Below are 8352 nucleotides of genomic sequence, written 5' to 3'. Positions count from 1 at the left end.
CAGGTGCTTTCCTTGTTGTTAAGCTGCGGTACTTGATTTCACTAACATGGACATCGCTGGTCAGAAGCCTGTCATGAAGCTGACTGGCTGAGTGAGGAGAGAGTTTTTAGAAAAGACCATTTTAATGTTGAGGAATTCATTCTATAAGTGGGTTTCTATTCTTAACAAAACTTTTCAATGAAGACTGAGCATGTAATAAGTAGGATTACATGAACTTTTTAAACCTTGAGTGTTCTTGTAATGTGCCAAAATCAAATATTACCTCCATATACTAACAATGTCGTATTGCAAGTTGTATTTTAAGTTCTATGCTATAATATGGTGCCAAATATGTTTATATTTGAGTTTGTGTGTGCATATGTGTGCGTGTGCGTGTGTGTGTGTGCGCGCGAGTGTGTGCCATTTTAATATGATGCATTGGTCACCATAGGAGATAATTAATACTGTCCCGTGAAACTGTCCTCAAATTACAGACCCTCCCAAGGTTGTTTATTTTTTTGAATGTAAGCTTTAATTTCTTTTTTTTCTAAATTCACAGCAGTTCTGTGATGCAGAAGAACTGAACTGACTATTTGTGCACTTTGTATCGCTTCTTTGTCCGAACAGGGTATTTTGTTGAGTGATTTATGTACCTTGAAATCAGAGCCATATATATTCTGATGTTGATAATTGATGTATTATGCTAAAAAGGACATGCAGTATGTAATAAAGTTTGTTGGTTTCAGCTTGTTGATCATTTTAAACTCCTCTTCGGTAGTTAAGTAGCTTTGTGCGACTCATGAGCAGCAGTGGGAGAGGTACTCAGATCCTTTACTGAAGTAGAAGTACCAGTACAACAGTCTAGAAATACTCCACTACATGTCCTGCATTAAAAATCCTACTTATGGGGAAGAACAGAAGTATTACCAGCAAAGTATATTTAAAGTATTGAAAGGTGGAGCACCCTCTATGCAGAAAAATGAGCCCCGACACTAACCACGCAGTAAATGGCACTATTAGTGATTGTTTAAGCAGCTTTTTACTGTTATAAACACTTGAAATGGAGCCAGATTTAACCATTTTATAAACAGTTAGGTAGTTAGTGGTTGTAAGATAAATCTGAGCTTTACAAGCTTTACAACTGTATGTTAATTTTTTGGGACTTCTCTCTGAATTCTGCTGTTTTTGTGAAGTATTGGATACTTTTATCCTCTTGGGCCTCAAACTGTTATTTAAATGAAACCATCTAAGTAAAGTGCAAGAACCGAAAGATTGTATTTGAGTACGTGTTAAGTTACTTCCCACCACTGCTAACTAGAGGGCACTGTGGGTCCCTTGGTGAATGGCTGAAACTCTCTCTCTCTCTCTGCATGTACTTATGTTAAAAATAAAAACCAGGAAAATGGGGATGATTGTGCTTTTATGGGCGGTGTAATTTAGAAGCTATCTGCATTTTCAGACATATAAAATAAGATTCAGACACTCCATTACTGGAAGTGAACTGCTGGGACAGCTTCATAAAAAGTGGACACACAGAGCACAGTTTGACCCCAAAACAACGCTGTGCTTTGTTCACAGCAGAATGCCGTCTGGATGCTAATTTACAAAGAAGAATTAGTTTGTTTCCTCCAACTTCTGCTGTGCTGCTCACAGGATGTGTTGTGTAATACACGAACAGAACTTTTCGGGTGAGTCACGGTGCAGATGAGCGAAGGGGGACGTGAGCTGACGAAACAGTGGTTACCTGTACAGGATGTGGTCAGGAGAGGAGATGGGGACGAATGGAATCTTCTTTTTTCTCATGACCCCTTTCTTTTAAAAATGAAAGCAAAAGAAGAAAAATGTTTCTCTTTCTCTTTTCTTTTTTTGCAACTTTGCAATATCCAAAAAGTTCTTTTAGATTTAAACATTATCATTAATAACATTTATTAAAATTCAGCGCAATACAGTATGCTGTACAACAAAAGAATCACACAATAATAAGCAAAAAAAACCTCATCACATCATGGTTGCAACAACAGCTCCAGTTACTTGTTGCTTTTTAGATCCAGATTTTATCGACAAATCATATAATTTACTTTCTAAATGCTACACATTGTTGTAGATTAAGTTGAGTTCTGTGTAATAGTACAAATGTAAGTATAAAAGTACAGTATATGAGTATATATGGCCATATGTCCACTGTATGTAGTGTGTGGGACTGTAAAGTATATTTATATTATTTAACACGTTAATGCATCAATATTAATGATCCAATAATTTAATGTCATCATGAACGCTCACAGGAAAAAGTACTTTTACTTTTACTAGAACATTTTGCTGTTGATGCATATAAACTTTTACTTAATTAGGATTTTGAATGCAATTTTTTTACATATATCATACGATATTGATACTTTTACTTAAGGAAAGGTACTTTTGAGTGAATGCAGGACTTTTACTTGTAGTATTTCACTGATATTCAATCACAGTCAGGCAGCTCCAGTGCAGAGTTACACTCACTGTCACATGACCTGCTCCACAGGCCGGAGCATAAATCAAACGCACCCTTCTTAATGACGCCATACTAAACCTAGCCAAGCAGCCTCCACTCTCACCTGTAGCTGGCCGCCATGCTCACCTGATGGGTGTGTACCTGCCGCTACTCTTCATCAATATTTTATAAGAGAGCCGAACAACAGTTCAACATCCCTTCAAGGACGAACTTAGCTAGAAAACCGCCACAGTGTTGGTGACTCCATTTGTCGGCCATTAGCATAGTTAGCATAGTTAGCATAGCTAGCTGCGGCTAAAATGCGCACTCCAGTTTTGGCTCCTATCGACTCCCCAAGGTTTTATTCTCTCCTTAAATCGGGACCACGGCTTCCCCTCATCAAGGTAAGTCTTTCCTGCTAATATTTTCTGTGCTAATATGGACACTGTGAGTGGATTTATGATGCTGTTTTATGCTAACTAGCTCATTGCTGGTTGTATGTGTTGGCATGAGGTTGCTGGGCAGAAGTGGAGATTAATGTACATTTTCTCAAGTAATGTGCTTAAGATTTGAGATACTTGTCTTTTTTTATTTTTATGCTACTTTCTAGTTGTACTCCAGTACTTTTCAGAGGGATATATTGTACTTCTACTCACAGCAGACATAGTTAAAGTAGGTGAAGCACAGGTGTTTAGCATCAACATTGATGATGGTTACATGCACCCTCAGTCTGCAGCAGCTATGCTGATTTGATTACCTGCACCTGTGCTTTCAAAATGCCTTCTGTGAAAAGGACAGTCCATGCAAGCAAGCATGAATCTGTTGGCTGATTAATCAATTAGTAGATTGACAAAAAAATAAAAAATCAATTGGCAGCTATTTCTATGCTCATTTGTCATGTTTCATGTAAAAACGTGTTCACAGGATCTGCTGCTTTTCAATTATATCATCTTAATAGTGTGTCACTTTGGGCTCTGGGTAATTGTTGCTACTGTCCTGGTTATTTGCTGTGTGATTGTCTTTATTAATTCTTCTTTTAGTAGTTTGGTGTGTGTCCTGTCATGTCTGAATGGTTGTGGAGACATACTGCACTCATACTTCCATAAAGAGCTGCTGATTCCACTTTATGATCATTTTTGAGGCTCCAGTTTGTGATGCCGTTAAATTGTATTGTGTTTTTATTGAGGGGTTTTCAGAACACGCTGACATGTGCTGATCTGGTGGGCAAGGACAAGCAACGCATGTTGTTGTTGTTTCATTTGGAGAATATTTGCCTTCTCTTTCCAACTCAAGTGAACTACCGCTAAGTTGAATAGATGACTCGCCTACACAGGTCTATCTGTTTCAGCTCCTCTGTTGCAAAATGAATCTCCACAGAGATGTTCCAGTGTTGTCTTCTCTCTTGGAGGAGGATGACTGTTGTTTGGCTCAGTCAGTTGCTGTACTGTTCATTGTAGATGAGTCACTTCGGCTCACTGTACTTTCTGGAGCACCAGGACCACACATGTATTTCCTCTATTTGGCTTAGTAGTATGGTGTAGTCGACACCTGAAGTGATGCATAAATGGTGGAAAATATAGTGGAAAGAGGAGATAGAAAGGGTGAGGTTTGGGCACCTGTAGCGCCAGGACTACGAACTAGAACACAGAATGGAAATTCCTCTCCAGTGCTCATGTGAACCTGTGATGTAAGTTGTCCTTGTGTGCTTCTCAGGGGATGACTAATAGGAAAGCAGATGGAAAATTAATGAACTTCTCACTGAAGAATTCCACTCGTCCTTCTGCTTTCTTCTGTCAGGTACGGAAAGGGACAGTAATAGTACTGTGTGTCCTCCAGTAACGGACAAAAACATTTTGTAGCTGATGTCAGGGCTTCTTTACAAATTACGACCCTAATGGTAATCTAATGAAAGTTGTCTTAAGCTTGAGTGTAACAGCATTGGGTCGAGTCTAATGTGTTGAATGCATTTCCTTCCTCATGAAACATTTACAAAGCCAAAGTGTTTCATATTCAGCATTGTTTCCATCCAGGTTTACTAGCCAGCACTCTTCTTTCTGCTTTTACTGGTGCATTGCTGCAGTTCTTACTGGAATGATGTGAAACGTTTAGCAGAAGTATGGCTACGATAGCTGTAATATAAACCTTTAGGACATCCATACCAGTCAAAGTACAGCCACTAAAAGGGCTTGTTTGAGCCACTGATATGATTGGTTGTTATTCTAAGTGTCTGACAACAGAAAGGGACTGCACAGACATAGACCTGTAAGATGCTCTTTGTATAACCACCAACAGCCGTTATATCGCTTGGTTCAAAACCACCAGACTCCATTGACAAAAGCAGTAGTTTTATCTTGCAGAAGATGGGAGTTGCTAGTCTAGTTTGGCTTGTAACAATTTGAACCTGTCGGTGGCAAAACAAGCTTGTTTAGTGGATGTACTTTGAAGAGGCACTGTAACTCCACTGCCAGCTGGGGTGATCTACTGGACCAACTTCAAAAACGGATTTATTCTTTCTGGCTTCATATCGCTGTGTTGGGTGGAAAAGAGGAAAATCTGAAGAAGGAAAAATAAATCTTATATCAGACACAGTTTTAAATGGTGAAATTCACTGTAGTCGGTGTGAGTAGTGTGTATGTTTGGGTTCACAGCCTGGTCGCTGCTCACAGTGGCAGTTGTACATCTGGACTTGTATGCTGATTTATGAGGGGAGTCAGTGAAAACGGTCTAATAACAATACTTAGCATGTGACCTGTCACTGGTACACAACATGAAATATGAAGACCTTATAGTTGCTTTTGACATAAGAAGTATAAAGTGTCATAAAATAGGAACTGCTTAAGTTAATTCCAGTGCTTGAGTAAGTGCTTCTAGGCTCATACCAGCAGTACAAAACTGTGGACAAGATACTACTACTGTTGGTCAAGTTTTACGACTTGTGCTGGTTCACTCTAAAAGGGATTGAACTGACACAGAACAGTTGAGGTAGATGATTGTGCTTTTGGACTTGGCTTGAACGAACAAGAACAAGAATGACAAAGCAGTACTACCTACACAAGCCAGACCCCTGAGTGTTATAAAGCCTGAACACCTCACCACTTCTGGATTGCTCTCTTCAAGTCTGACATTACGTACTGATGCCAGCGGCGTCCCCCAGACTAAACAAGCAGAGTAATGAATGTATTGTTTGGTTTCAGGGAACATGCTGCAGCTTTGACTCGATGTGGGGTTACAGACATTTGGAGCACGATTCAGATTCTGGCTAGAGGTATTTATTAAACTTTGTGTGTCTATTTACTTACTTTTTGCATCTTGTGTCTCCAGAGGGTAAAGTTCAGCTGTTACTCATGAATAGGGCTCCTCCACAGATGTTGAACTGGCCTTGTTCGAGTCATGATGTCCACTCTGTTGAGTGAAGGGACGTTTTTGATGACGAAATGCTAAATTGTTTTTTAAGATGAGGTTTATATCATATATCAAATCTGTTTTTTTTTCATTGTTTAGTCTAAATTGTCAAACAGACAAAATTGAACTGTGGTGGTTCAGTGTGTTGTGCATTCACAAAGCATGCCCTCTGGGAGGGTTTTGCGAGTCTGCTCTTGAAGCCTAACTACATACAGTGCATTCAAGCACAGTAGGAAATCTGTAGAATTTAATATAAATGCATGTATGTGGGATTGACTCAAAACAAACCTCAGTGAAAAATGAAAACTGAAAAAAATGAACTCCAAGACCTACAGAGGGAGAGCTTTCAGTTTTACTGGTCACAGGAATATCATGCGCAAAATACATTTTGTGATAGAAAAAGTGTTTTGGGCACATTAAAACTAAAGACCTACATTTTATGCACATCATTAAATTTTATGAGTGAAATTGAAACCACTGTTTCAATTTTATTTATTAGGTGGCACAAAATAATTGTTCAGAAATTATAACGGAAATAATTTTGAAGAAATTGACTTCTTTAAGTGTGTCTTCTAGTGCTGTGGGGTGTAAATGCCACATGGCTCCAGGCACAGTGGTCATTCTGTGTCATTTTCTTGTGGCTGTGGTGGCCGGAGTTTGTTGATTTTATGTGGAAGCGTGCTGACGTTTCTCATGGTGACAAAATGCAGGCAGGATTTAGGTCTCCATGTCTTTTCCTGCACTTTTTTCCAGCCTTTTATCCTCCCAGAGATTCAGGTCAGACAGGATATGTAGCAGGAGTCACCCTGCTCACGTTCATATTTATATATACAGTAGCAGCAGCTGATGTCTGACATCACCATGTATGACTCTGTGTAATGCAACTTTAACCAGACAAGAAGCTGGAACCGACAGCTCATTTCCCAGATGTTTAGCTGTTTGAAAGATTGTGGCTGCAGAGTGCTGGTAAAGTTAATGAAGTGCATTCATTTAAAGTGATGTCTTCTGCAGGAAGGAACAGTGTCAGGCTTTGTAGGTGAGGAATGTGGGTTAATTTGCTGAGTGTCAGAAGTGAGTTGCCAGAGACCGTCTGGCAGTATTTTCTAGCCATGCTAGTGGTGGAGTTTTTCCACAGTCATTCGTTTTCCCTAGGGGATGAATCCTCCTGACTTTAGTGATCCGTTGACTTTTCCTCCAGTGCCCCCTGCATGTCAAAGTTTTAACATATCCAGTGAAACATCTCAAAATTGGGCATAGAAATTCCTGCAGATGATGAATCCAAATGACTTTAATGATCTTTGATGATTCTTCTAGTGGCACCAGCAGGTTGACATTTGTGGTTCGGAGTGAACTGTCAACAATACTTGGATGGATTCCCATGAAATTTGGGCCATTTGGGCACTGATGGTCCCCTCAGATGAATTGTAGTAACTTTGGTGATCCTATAAATTCCATCCAGTGTCATTATCAGGTATAGTTTTCAACTTGTCCAGTACTGTGGGATTCTGTACTTTGTCTTTAATCCTAATTGACAAAATCTAGCATGCTAACATACCAGAGTAAGGTGGTGAACATGTTAAACATTACACCTTGCCAACATCAGCACGTTAGCATTTAGCTCTTTGCACCATTATGCCTAAGGAGAGTCTCACAGCTGCTAACATGGCTGTAGACTCTCGTCTTGTTTTCTCTAACTGTTCGTGGCATTGATGAACATTTGAAAAATAGTCCATTGCTGTTGACAGTATTAAGTACCCTCTGTAAACTAAACATTTACTTGTACTACCGTGGCTGACGTACACTGCCCTCTTCCCTCTGAGATGGAGACGTATTTTCATAATGCCGATAGTGACGACATGCCTGGTCTTGAAGGTTTGTTGGCGGTTGGTCAGGAGGGATTAGCAGGAACACCTGCAGGTCCTCTGTTTGTTTAGTATTCATCTTTCGAAAGTCACATTGGCCTTAAAGCACAGGACACTCTGTTGTTGCCAGCAAGCATTGCAGACAACTTAAAAACTGCCTGAAACAGGCTCACAATCAGATCCTTATATAACCCACTGGGCATTAACATGTGTAGAGAAATCCAGCAACTACAGTAGCAGAGTCAACAAATGCACACCGAAGTCAAATGGTAATATAGTTGGAGTTTGTAAAGCTGCTAACAATTCCAAGTGTGCCAGCATGGTGATCCCATGGATTTTACAGGAGCCAGAGTTTCCATTTCCTTGTTCTGGATGCTGTTTTACTGCTTGAGCTTCAGCCAAATGAGCTGTGGCTGGAGTTCTGTAGCGTGATTCAAGACAATAAAAAAGCCTTGTTGTGCTTTTTTTTGTGTAGGTCTGAAAATAAAGTAATATTCATGACTTATTGTTACAAGAATCATAACAAACAGTACAGTGTTCAGTGGAATATTATGTAAATCAATATTCATAAGTCGCAGTACTGGTCCTTTTGACCACTTCTCAGCTCAGATGCCTTATATTTTATATCATGGGAAA

The sequence above is a fragment of the Pempheris klunzingeri genome, chromosome 19 (assembly GCF_042242105.1).
Source record: "Pempheris klunzingeri isolate RE-2024b chromosome 19, fPemKlu1.hap1, whole genome shotgun sequence".
NCBI classification, from domain to species: Eukaryota; Metazoa; Chordata; class Actinopteri; order Acropomatiformes; family Pempheridae; genus Pempheris; species Pempheris klunzingeri.
Note: the sequence above shows the minus strand (reverse complement) of the source record.